Genomic DNA, 11,573 nt, shown 5'->3' on the forward strand with positions numbered 1-11,573 from the left:
ACGCCATCCACTGTCGTTAAGGCGTAAAAACCGAAGCAGTTTGATATACACGCCTTACACCTTACTTCTTAATGACTAATTTTCGCCTATTGGATGGATCAGAGCTTACGCCTTACACCTTAAGCACCTTCCGTAAGGTCGTAAGGCGTAAGAAGATTCCCCTTGCGGATATTTATGTAACAGCGGTTCCATGGTGTAATGGTTATCACATCAGACTTTGACTCTGATAATCTGAGTTCGATTCTCAGTGGAACATTAACTTTTGACCTTATTGCCCTTAAAAGGCTATTCATAGTTGGCAATAAGTAACGACCAAGATTTTTTAAAGCCTTTGATGTTTTATATGAAACGCGATTGGCTCATTGGTCTAGTAGTATGATACTTGCTTCGGGTGTGAGTGATCCCGGGTTCAATTCCCGGATGGGCCCACAATCATTTCTTTAAACTGGTGGATTTACAAGTGATATTTTGGCTGTTTCTCTAAAGTTACTATAGCCAACCGAGATCACAGAAAATACTTAAGAACTACCTGTTCTTGTTTCAGCAGGATTAGGATGTGTTTAGTCGTTGCGTTTAGAAATCATCGTCGTGAGGTGCAAAGTTTACATGGAATGGTAAAGTATGCGTAATTCTCGCTCTCCGATGTACTTCTTTACCCCATACCTTGGTACGTCCTTGAGGCATCGCACACAACTAGGAGTAAAGGCAGGGAATGGGTCGGAAATAGTTCGTTGCTGTGAAATGTATTTCTGTTTTGCCATTAGAGCTGTATCTTCGGTGTGTTAAAATAGACTTTGAAACACAAATGATCGTAGCAGGACTCGAACCTGCAATCTTCGGATCCGAAGTCCGACGCCTTATCCATTAGGCCACACGACCATGTTAAATTCAAGACATTGAATGTTGATATAAAAATGATCATCCCTGTGTTGGGTAAAAGATAATCTTTCGAGAAAAATGTAAAATCAAAATGTAAGGAATGGCAGCGATGGGATTCGAACCCATGCCTCCGAAGAGACTGGTGCCTTAAACCAGCGCCTTAGACCGCTCGGCCACGCTACCCTATATGTTATGGGGAGCAGATGTTTCCTCAGGCGGAAATAGCCAGTTTACCATTAGAAAATGAGAATCAATGTCGTAGATTGCTTAGCAACTTTGTTTGGTATTATCGTATGACCTGTAAATTCTTCGTCTTATCTAATGTCAGAAGGATTATCTAAATTTGAAATATATTGATTTTCATATTATGACGAACACAGACACTCGAAAGTTAATTTAGAATAAGTTGAGAAGAATTCAACTCGTGCGATAAGAGAGTCCACTAGCTGTAATCAATATTATAATACGACAAATTTCCGAAAACATCCTCATTTAACAACCAATTCTTTTAACATTTAGGGCTCATCCGGAATTTGAACCCGGGGCCTCCTACACCCAAAGCAGGAATCATACCACTAGACCAATGAGCCATATGTAATGTTACGCATATTTTTTAGATTATTTTCTATTGTAGATTTTGACGTAATATGGCTATGTTTAACTGAAAGTAATCATTCCTTACATTCAATTTCACTTATTGTTAATAACATCTATTTTCAATCTATTTCCTTCGAGCCGGAGTTGAACCAGCGACCTATGGATAACTAACAATTTATTTCTAATATACTTTTAATCTCTACAGTCCACCGCTCTACCAACTGAGCTATCGAAGGATGGCATACTGACACGAGCAACGAAAACTTCATATTACTACACATAAACTCCGTTCAGCATTGCGTAGTATGGTAATGAACTTGATATGTTGGGTCGCAATCCATCTTACCCGTATTTGGCTGTTTTTTTAATGCTAAGCATGAATATCTCATACAATGCTTTTCTATGTTATCAGCTATGTTCACAAGAACCTTTTTGTAAAGCCTTACGCCCTCTTGCTTACCGATTACGCCTTGAGGAACTGCATCCGGATGGCATTTGGTTACGTCTCAAACTTAGAGGTAAAACAGCGAGGCCGTGAGCGTGGGTTTGAGTTAAAAACTGTTAGTCCTGGTAGTTGATTATTCTTGGATTTTATTATTGAAGCAAACCAGAATTAACTGGAAAAAAACTGTTTTAACAATTCACGGAAAACTAAATTCTTTTCGGGCTCCATTGAAGAAATGAAAATTAATGTGCCTGTATGCATTACTGTTTGTATTCAAAATTTGATGATTCAAATCAACAACTTTCAAGCAGTTGCTACTAACTAACTATTTATCGCATTGTGTCCGCCCATGTTTACTGGTTGGTTCATCCTACGCCATCCACTGTCGTTAAGGCGTAAAAACCGAAGCAGTTTGATATACACGCCTTACACCTTACTTCTTAATGACTAATTTTCGCCTATTGGATGGATCAGAGCTTACGCCTTACACCTTAAGCACCTTCCGTAAGGTCGTAAGGCGTAAGAAGATTCCCCTTGCGGATATTTATGTAACAGCGGTTCCATGGTGTAATGGTTATCACATCAGACTTTGACTCTGATAATCTGAGTTCGATTCTCAGTGGAACCTTAACTTTTGACCTTATTGCCCTTAAAAGGCTATTCATAGTTGGCAATAAGTAACGACCAAGATTTTTTAAAGCCTTTGATGTTTTATATGAAACGCGATTGGCTCATTGGTCTAGTAGTATGATACTTGCTTCGGGTGTGAGTGATCCCAGGTTCAATTCCCGGATGGGCCCACAATCATTTCTTTAAACTGGTGGATTTACAAGTGATATTTTGGCTGTTTCTCTAAAGTTACTATAGCCAACCGAGATCACAGAAAATACTTAAGAACTACCTGTTCTTGTTTCAGCAGGATTAGGATGTGTTTAGTCGTTGCGTTTAGAAATCATCGTCGTGAGGTGCAAAGTTTACATGGAATGGTAAAGTATGCGTAATTCTCGCTCTCCGATGTACTTCTTTACCCCATACCTTGGTACGTCCTTGAGGCATCGCACACAACTAGGAGTAAAGGCAGGGAATGGGTCGGAAATAGTTCGTTGCTGTGAAATGTATTTCTGTTTTGCCATTAGAGCTGTATCTTCGGTGTGTTAAAATAGACTTTGAAACACAAATGATCGTAGCAGGACTCGAACCTGCAATCTTCGGATCCGAAGTCCGACGCCTTATCCATTAGGCCACACGACCATGTTAAATTCAAGACATTGAATGTTGATATAAAAATGATCATCCCTGTGTTGGGTAAAAGATAATCTTTCGAGAAAAATGTAAAATCAAAATGTAAGGAATGGCAGCGATGGGATTCGAACACATGCCTCCGAAGAGACTGGTGCCTTAAACCAGCGCCTTAGACCGCTCGGCCACGCTACCCTATATGTTATGGGGAGCAGATGTTTCCTCAGGCGGAAATAGCCAGTTTACCATTAGAAAATGAGAATCAATGTCGTAGATTGCTTAGCAACTTTGTTTGGTATTATCGTATGACCTGTAAATTCTTCGTCTTATCTAATGTCAGAAGGATTATCTAAATTTGAAATATATTGATTTTCATATTATGACGAACACAGACACTCGAAAGTTAATTTAGAATAAGTTGAGAAGAATTCAACTCGTGCGATAAGAGAGTCCACTAGCTGTAATCAATATTATAATACGACAAATTTCCGAAAGCATCCTCATTTAACAACCAATTCTTTTAACATTTAGGGCTCATCCGGAATTAGAACCCGGGGCCTCCTACACCCAAAGCAGGAATCATACCACTAGACCAATGAGCCATATGTAATGTTACGCATATTTTTTAGATTATTTTCTATTGTAGATTTTGACGTAATATGGCTATGTTTAACTGAAAGTAATCATTCCTTACATTCAATTTCACTTATTGTTAATAACATCTATTTTCAATCTATTTCCTTCGAGCCGGAGTTGAACCAGCGACCTATGGATAAGTAACAATTTATTTCTAATATACTTTTTATCTCTACAGTCCACCGCTCTACCAACTGAGCTATCGAAGGATGGCATACTGACACGAGCAACGAAAACTTTATATTACTACACATAAACTCCGTTCAGCATTGCGTAGTATGGTAATGAACTTGATATTTTGGGTCGCAATCCATCTTACCCGTATTTGGCTGTTTTTTTAATGCTAAGCATGAATATCTCATACAATGCTTTTCTATGTTATCAGCTATGTTCACAAGAACCTTTTTGTAAAGCCTTACGCCCTCTTGCTTACCGATTACGCCTTGAGGAACTGCATCCGGATGGCATTTGGTTACGTCTCAAACTTAGAGGTAAAACAGCGAGGCCGTGAGCGTGGGTTTGAGTTAAAAACTGTTAGTCCTGGTAGTTGATTATTCTTGGATTTTATTATTGAAGCAAACCAGAATTAACTGGAAAAAAACTGTTTTAACAATTCGCGGAAAACTAAATTCTTTTCGGGCTCCATTGAAGAAATGAAAATTAATGTGCCTGTATGCATTACTGTTTGTATTCAAAATTTGATGATTCAAATCAACAACTTTCAAGCAGTTGCTACTAACTAACTATTTATCGCATTGTGTCCGCCCATGTTTACTGGTTGGTTCATCCTACGCCATCCACTGTCGTTAAGGCGTAAAAACCGAAGCAGTTTGATATACACGCCTTACACCTTACTTCTTAATGACTAATTTTCGCCTATTGGATGGATCAGAGCTTACGCCTTACACCTTAAGCACCTTCCGTAAGGTCGTAAGGCGTAAGAAGATTCCCCTTGCGGATATTTATGTAACAGCGGTTCCATGGTGTAATGGTTATCACATCAGACTTTGACTCTGATAATCTGAGTTCGATTCTCAGTGGAACCTTAACTTTTGACCTTATTGCCCTTAAAAGGCTATTCATAGTTGGCAATAAGTAACGACCAAGATTTTTTAAAGCCTTTGATGTTTTATATGAAACGCGATTGGCTCATTGGTCTAGTAGTATGATACTTGCTTCGGGTGTGAGTGATCCCGGGTTCAATTCCCGGATGGGCCCACAATCATTTCTTTAAACTGGTGGATTTACAAGTGATATTTTGGCTGTTTCTCTAAAGTTACTATAGCCAACCGAGATCACAGAAAATACTTAAGAACTACCTGTTCTTGTTTCAGCAGGATTAGGATGTGTTTAGTCGTTGCGTTTAGAAATCATCGTCGTGAGGTGCAAAGTTTACATGGAATGGTAAAGTATGCGTAATTCTCGCTCTCCGATGTACTTCTTTACCCCATACCTTGGTACGTCCTTGAGGCATCGCACACAACTAGGAGTAAAGGCAGGGAATGGGTCGGAAATAGTTCGTTGCTGTGAAATGTATTTCTGTTTTGCCATTAGAGCTGTATCTTCGGTGTGTTAAAATAGACTTTGAAACACAAATGATCGTAGCAGGACTCGAACCTGCAATCTTCGGATCCGAAGTCCGACGCCTTATCCATTAGGCCACACGACCATGTTAAATTCAAGACATTGAATGTTGATATAAAAATGATCATCCCTGTGTTGGGTAAAAGATAATCTTTCGAGAAAAATGTAAAATCAAAATGTAAGGAATGGCAGCGATGGGATTCGAACCCATGCCTCCGAAGAGACTGGTGCCTTAAACCAGCGCCTTAGACCGCTCGGCCACGCTACCCTATATGTTATGGGGAGCAGATGTTTCCTCAGGCGGAAATAGCCAGTTTACCATTAGAAAATGAGAATCAATGTCGTAGATTGCTTAGCAACTTTGTTTGGTATTATCGTATGACCTGTAAATTCTTCGTCTTATCTAATGTCAGAAGGATTATCTAAATTTGAAATATATTGATTTTCATATTATGACGAACACAGACACTCGAAAGTTAATTTAGAATAAGTTGAGAAGAATTCAACTCGTGCGATAAGAGAGTCCACTAGCTGTAATCAATATTATAATACGACAAATTTCCGAAAACATCCTCATTTAACAACCAATTCTTTTTAACATTTAGGGCTCATCCGGAATTTGAACCCGGGGCCTCCTACACCCAAAGCAGGAATCATACCACTAGACCAATGAGCCATATGTAATGTTACGCATATTTTTTAGATTATTTTCTATTGTAGATTTTGACGTAATATGGCTATGTTTAACTGAAAGTAATCATTCCTTACATTCAATTTCACTTATTGTTAATAACATCTATTTTCAATCTATTTCCTTCGAGCCGGAGTTGAACCAGCGACCTATGGATAACTAACAATTTATTTCTAATATACTTTTTATCTCTACAGTCCACCGCTCTACCAACTGAGCTATCGAAGGATGGCATACTGACACGAGCAACGAAAACTTTATATTACTACACATAAACTCCGTTCAGCATTGCGTAGTATGGTAATGAACTTGATATTTTGGGTCGCAATCCATCTTACCCGTATTTGGCTGTTTTTTTAATGCTAAGCATGAATATCTCATACAATGCTTTTCTATGTTATCAGCTATGTTCACAAGAACCTTTTTGTAAAGCCTTACGCCCTCTTGCTTACCGATTACGCCTTGAGGAACTGCATCCGGATGGCATTTGGTTACGTCTCAAACTTAGAGGTAAAACAGCGAGGCCGTGAGCGTGGGTTTGAGTTAAAAACTGTTAGTCCTGGTAGTTGATTATTCTTGGATTTTATTATTGAAGCAAACCAGAATTAACTGGAAAAAAACTGTTTTAACAATTCGCGGAAAACTAAATTCTTTTCGGGCTCCATTGAAGAAATGAAAATTAATGTGCCTGTATGCATTACTGTTTGTATTCAAAATTTGATGATTCAAATCAACAACTTTCAAGCAGTTGCTACTAACTAACTATTTATCGCATTGTGTCCGCCCATGTTTACTGGTTGGTTCATCCTACGCCATCCACTGTCGTTAAGGCGTAAAAACCGAAGCAGTTTGATATACACGCCTTACACCTTACTTCTTAATGACTAATTTTCGCCTATTGGATGGATCAGAGCTTACGCCTTACACCTTAAGCACCTTCCGTAAGGTCGTAAGGCGTAAGAAGATTCCCCTTGCGGATATTTATGTAACAGCGGTTCCATGGTGTAATGGTTATCACATCAGACTTTGACTCTGATAATCTGAGTTCGATTCTCAGTGGAACCTTAACTTTTGACCTTATTGCCCTTAAAAGGCTATTCATAGTTGGCAATAAGTAACGACCAAGATTTTTTAAAGCCTTTGATGTTTTATATGAAACGCGATTGGCTCATTGGTCTAGTAGTATGATACTTGCTTCGGGTGTGAGTGATCCCGGGTTCAATTCCCGGATGGGCCCACAATCATTTCTTTAAACTGGTGGATTTACAAGTGATATTTTGGCTGTTTCTCTAAAGTTACTATAGCCAACCGAGATCACAGAAAATACTTAAGAACTACCTGTTCTTGTTTCAGCAGGATTAGGATGTGTTTAGTCGTTGCGTTTAGAAATCATCGTCGTGAGGTGCAAAGTTTACATGGAATGGTAAAGTATGCGTAATTCTCGCTCTCCGATGTACTTCTTTACCCCATACCTTGGTACGTCCTTGAGGCATCGCACACAACTAGGAGTAAAGGCAGGGAATGGGTCGGAAATAGTTCGTTGCTGTGAAATGTATTTCTGTTTTGCCATTAGAGCTGTATCTTCGGTGTGTTAAAATAGACTTTGAAACACAAATGATCGTAGCAGGACTCGAACCTGCAATCTTCGGATCCGAAGTCCGACGCCTTATCCATTAGGCCACACGACCATGTTAAATTCAAGACATTGAATGTTGATATAAAAATGATCATCCCTGTGTTGGGTAAAAGATAATCTTTCGAGAAAAATGTAAAATCAAAATGTAAGGAATGGCAGCGATGGGATTCGAACCCATGCCTCCGAAGAGACTGGTGCCTTAAACCAGCGCCTTAGACCGCTCGGCCACGCTACCCTATATGTTATGGGGAGCAGATGTTTCCTCAGGCGGAAATAGCCAGTTTACCATTAGAAAATGAGAATCAATGTCGTAGATTGCTTAGCAACTTTGTTTGGTATTATCGTATGACCTGTAAATTCTTCGTCTTATCTAATGTCAGAAGGATTATCTAAATTTGAAATATATTGATTTTCATATTATGACGAACACAGACACTCGAAAGTTAATTTAGAATAAGTTGAGAAGAATTCAACTCGTGCGATAAGAGAGTCCACTAGCTGTAATCAATATTATAATACGACAAATTTCCGAAAGCATCCTCATTTAACAACCAATTCTTTTAACATTTAGGGCTCATCCGGAATTTGAACCCGGGGCCTCCTACACCCAAAGCAGGAATCATACCACTAGACCAATGAGCCATATGTAATGTTACGCATATTTTTTAGATTATTTTCTATTGTAGATTTTGACGTAATATGGCTATGTTAAACTGAAATTAATCATTCCTTACATTCAATTTCACTTATTGTTAATAACATCTATTTTCAATCTATTTTCTTCGAGCCGGAGTTGAACCAGCGACCTATGGATAACTAACAATTTATTTCTAATATACTTTTTATCTCTACAGTCCACCGCTCTACCAACTGAGCTATCGAAGGATGGCATACTGACACGAGCAACGAAAACTTCATATTACTACACATAAACTCCGTTCAGCATTGCGTAGTATGGTAATGAACTTGATATGTTGGGTCGCAATCCATCTTACCCGTATTTGGCTGTTTTTTTAATGCTAAGCATGAATATCTCATACAATGCTTTTCTATGTTATCAGCTATGTTCACAAGAACCTTTTTGTAAAGCCTTACGCCCTCTTGCTTACCGATTACGCCTTGAGGAACTGCATCCGGATGGCATTTGGTTACGTCTCAAACTTAGAGGTAAAACAGCGAGGCCGTGAGCGTGGGTTTGAGTTAAAAACTGTTAGTCCTGGTAGTTGATTATTCTTGGATTTTATTATTGAAGCAAACCAGAATTAACTGGAAAAAAACTGTTTTAACAATTCGCGGAAAACTAAATTCTTTTCGGGCTCCATTGAAGAAATGAAAATTAATGTGCCTGTATGCATTACTGTTTGTATTCAAAATTTGATGATTCAAATCAACAACTTTCAAGCAGTTGCTACTAACTAACTATTTATCGCATTGTGTCCGCCCATGTTTACTGGTTGGTTCATCCTACGCCATCCACTGTCGTTAAGGCGCAAAAACCGAAGCAGTTTGATATACACGCCTTACACCTTACTTCTTAATGACTAATTTTCGCCTATTGGATGGATCAGAGCTTACGCCTTACACCTTAAGCACCTTCCGTAAGGTCGTAAGGCGTAAGAAGATTCCCTTGCGGATATTTATGTAACAGCGGTTCCATGGTGTAATGGTTATCACATCAGACTTTGACTCTGATAATCTGAGTTCGATTCTCAGTGGAACCTTAACTTTTGACCTTATTGCCCTTAAAAGGCTATTCATAGTTGGCAATAAGTAACGACCAAGATTTTTTAAAGCCTTTGATGTTTTATATGAAACGCGATTGGCTCATTGGTCTAGTAGTATGATACTTGCTTCGGGTGTGAGTGATCCCAGGTTCAATTCCCGGATGGGCCCACAATCATTTCTTTAAACTGGTGGATTTACAAGTGATATTTTGGCTGTTTCTCTAAAGTTACTATAGCCAACCGAGATCACAGAAAATACTTAAGAACTACCTGTTCTTGTTTCAGCAGGATTAGGATGTGTTTAGTCGTTGCGTTTAGAAATCATCGTCGTGAGGTGCAAAGTTTACATGGAATGGTAAAGTATGCGTAATTCTCGCTCTCCGATGTACTTCTTTACCCCATACCTTGGTACGTCCTTGAGGCATCGCACACAACTAGGAGTAAAGGCAGGGAATGGGTCGGAAATAGTTCGTTGCTGTGAAATGTATTTCTGTTTTGCCATTAGAGCTGTATCTTCGGTGTGTTAAAATAGACTTTGAAACACAACTGATCGTAGCAGGACTCGAACCTGCAATCTTCGGATCCGAAGTCCGACGCCTTATCCATTAGGCCACACGATCATGTTAAATTCAAGACATTGAATGTTGATATAAAAATGATCATCCCTGTGTTGGGTAAAAGATAATCTTTCGAGAAAAATGTAAAATCAAAATGTAAGGAATGGCAGCGATGGGATTCGAACACATGCCTCCGAAGAGACTGGTGCCTTAAACCAGCGCCTTAGACCGCTCGGCCACGCTACCCTATATGTTATGGGGAGCAGATGTTTCCTCAGGCGGAAATAGCCAGTTTACCATTAGAAAATGAGAATCAATGTCGTAGATTGCTTAGCAACTTTGTTTGGTATTATCGTATGACCTGTAAATTCTTCGTCTTATCTAATGTCAGAAGGATTATCTAAATTTGAAATATATTGATTTTCATATTATGACGAACACAGACACTCGAAAGTTAATTTAGAATAAGTTGAGAAGAATTCAACTCGTGCGATAAGAGAGTCCACTAGCTGTAATCAATATTATAATACGACAAATTTCCGAAAGCATCCTCATTTAACAACCAATTCTTTTTAACATTTAGGGCTCATCCGGAATTTGAACCCGGGGCCTCCTACACCCAAAGCAGGAATCATACCACTAGACCAATGAGCCATATGTAATGTTACGCATATTTTTTAGATTATTTTCTATTGTAGATTTTGACGTAATATGGCTATGTTAAACTGAAATTAATCATTCCTTACATTCAATTTCACTTATTGTTAATAACATCTATTTTCAATCTATTTCCTTCGAGCCGGAGTTGAACCAGCGACCTATGGATAACTAACAATTTATTTCTAATATACTTTTTTATCTCTACAGTCCACCGCTCTACCAACTGAGCTATCGAAGGATGGCATACTGACACGAGCAACGAAAACTTCATATTACTACACATAAACTCCGTTCAGCATTGCGTAGTATGGTAATGAACTTGATATGTTGGGTCGCAATCCATCTTACCCGTATTTGGCTGTTTTTTTAATGCTAAGCATGAATATCTCATACAATGCTTTTCTATGTTATCAGCTATGTTCACAAGAACCTTTTTGTAAAGCCTTACGCCCTCTTGCTTACCGATTACGCCTTGAGGAACTGCATCCGGATGGCATTTGGTTACGTCTCAAACTTAGAGGTAAAACAGCGAGGCCGTGAGCGTGGGTTTGAGTTAAAAACTGTTAGTCCTGGTAGTTGATTATTCTTGGATTTTATTATTGAAGCAAACCAGAATTAACTGGAAAAAAACTGTTTTAACAATTCGCTGGAAAACTAAATTCTTTTCGGGCTCCATTGAAGAAATGAAAATTAATGTGCCTGTATGCATTACTGTTTGTATTCAAAATTTGATGATTCAAATCAACAACTTTCAAGCAGTTGCTACTAACTAACTATTTATCGCATTGTGTCCGCCCATGTTTACTGGTTGGTTCATCCTACGCCATCCACTGTCGTTAAGGCGTAAAAACCGAAGCAGTTTGATATACACGCCGTTACGTAATGACCTAATTTTCGCCTATTGGATGGATCCAGAGCTTACCTT

The 11,573-nt window shown here is 38.8% G+C and overlaps 16 non-coding genes across 16 annotated transcripts; 4 read left to right on the top strand and 12 right to left on the bottom strand.

The window, feature by feature from the left end:
• Positions 1-806: 806 nt before the first annotated feature.
• Trnar-ucg lies at positions 807-879 on the bottom strand. Its single transcript has one exon. It is a non-coding gene; the product is annotated as a tRNA-Arg (tRNA).
• A 101-nt stretch (positions 880-980) lies between these two features.
• Trnal-aag lies at positions 981-1,062 on the bottom strand. Its single transcript has one exon. It is a non-coding gene; the product is annotated as a tRNA-Leu (tRNA).
• Positions 1,063-1,605: 543 nt separating this feature from the next.
• Positions 1,606-1,712, bottom strand: Trnay-gua. The gene is made up of 2 exons: positions 1,676-1,712; positions 1,606-1,641 (listed from the first exon to the last, which is right to left on the bottom strand). It is a non-coding gene; the product is annotated as a tRNA-Tyr (tRNA).
• A 765-nt stretch (positions 1,713-2,477) lies between these two features.
• Positions 2,478-2,549, top strand: Trnaq-uug. The gene has a single exon. It is a non-coding gene; the product is annotated as a tRNA-Gln (tRNA).
• A 550-nt stretch (positions 2,550-3,099) lies between these two features.
• Trnar-ucg lies at positions 3,100-3,172 on the bottom strand. The gene has a single exon. It is a non-coding gene; the product is annotated as a tRNA-Arg (tRNA).
• Positions 3,173-3,898: 726 nt separating this feature from the next.
• Positions 3,899-4,005, bottom strand: Trnay-gua. Its single transcript has 2 exons — positions 3,969-4,005; positions 3,899-3,934 (listed from the first exon to the last, which is right to left on the bottom strand). It is a non-coding gene; the product is annotated as a tRNA-Tyr (tRNA).
• A 765-nt stretch (positions 4,006-4,770) lies between these two features.
• Trnaq-uug lies at positions 4,771-4,842 on the top strand. The gene has a single exon. It is a non-coding gene; the product is annotated as a tRNA-Gln (tRNA).
• Positions 4,843-5,392: 550 nt separating this feature from the next.
• On the bottom strand, positions 5,393-5,465 carry Trnar-ucg. The gene has a single exon. It is a non-coding gene; the product is annotated as a tRNA-Arg (tRNA).
• A 101-nt stretch (positions 5,466-5,566) lies between these two features.
• Trnal-aag lies at positions 5,567-5,648 on the bottom strand. Its single transcript has one exon. It is a non-coding gene; the product is annotated as a tRNA-Leu (tRNA).
• A 544-nt stretch (positions 5,649-6,192) lies between these two features.
• Trnay-gua lies at positions 6,193-6,299 on the bottom strand. The gene is made up of 2 exons: positions 6,263-6,299; positions 6,193-6,228 (listed from the first exon to the last, which is right to left on the bottom strand). It is a non-coding gene; the product is annotated as a tRNA-Tyr (tRNA).
• A 765-nt stretch (positions 6,300-7,064) lies between these two features.
• Positions 7,065-7,136, top strand: Trnaq-uug. Its single transcript has one exon. It is a non-coding gene; the product is annotated as a tRNA-Gln (tRNA).
• Positions 7,137-7,686: 550 nt separating this feature from the next.
• On the bottom strand, positions 7,687-7,759 carry Trnar-ucg. Its single transcript has one exon. It is a non-coding gene; the product is annotated as a tRNA-Arg (tRNA).
• Positions 7,760-7,860: 101 nt separating this feature from the next.
• Trnal-aag lies at positions 7,861-7,942 on the bottom strand. The gene has a single exon. It is a non-coding gene; the product is annotated as a tRNA-Leu (tRNA).
• A 1,414-nt stretch (positions 7,943-9,356) lies between these two features.
• Positions 9,357-9,428, top strand: Trnaq-uug. Its single transcript has one exon. It is a non-coding gene; the product is annotated as a tRNA-Gln (tRNA).
• A 550-nt stretch (positions 9,429-9,978) lies between these two features.
• On the bottom strand, positions 9,979-10,051 carry Trnar-ucg. The gene has a single exon. It is a non-coding gene; the product is annotated as a tRNA-Arg (tRNA).
• Positions 10,052-10,778: 727 nt separating this feature from the next.
• On the bottom strand, positions 10,779-10,886 carry Trnay-gua. Its single transcript has 2 exons — positions 10,850-10,886; positions 10,779-10,814 (listed from the first exon to the last, which is right to left on the bottom strand). It is a non-coding gene; the product is annotated as a tRNA-Tyr (tRNA).
• Positions 10,887-11,573: the final 687 nt, after the last annotated feature.

This window comes from Daphnia magna, linkage group LG4, assembly GCF_020631705.1.
Source record: "Daphnia magna isolate NIES linkage group LG4, ASM2063170v1.1, whole genome shotgun sequence".
NCBI classification, from domain to species: Eukaryota; Metazoa; Arthropoda; class Branchiopoda; order Diplostraca; family Daphniidae; genus Daphnia; species Daphnia magna.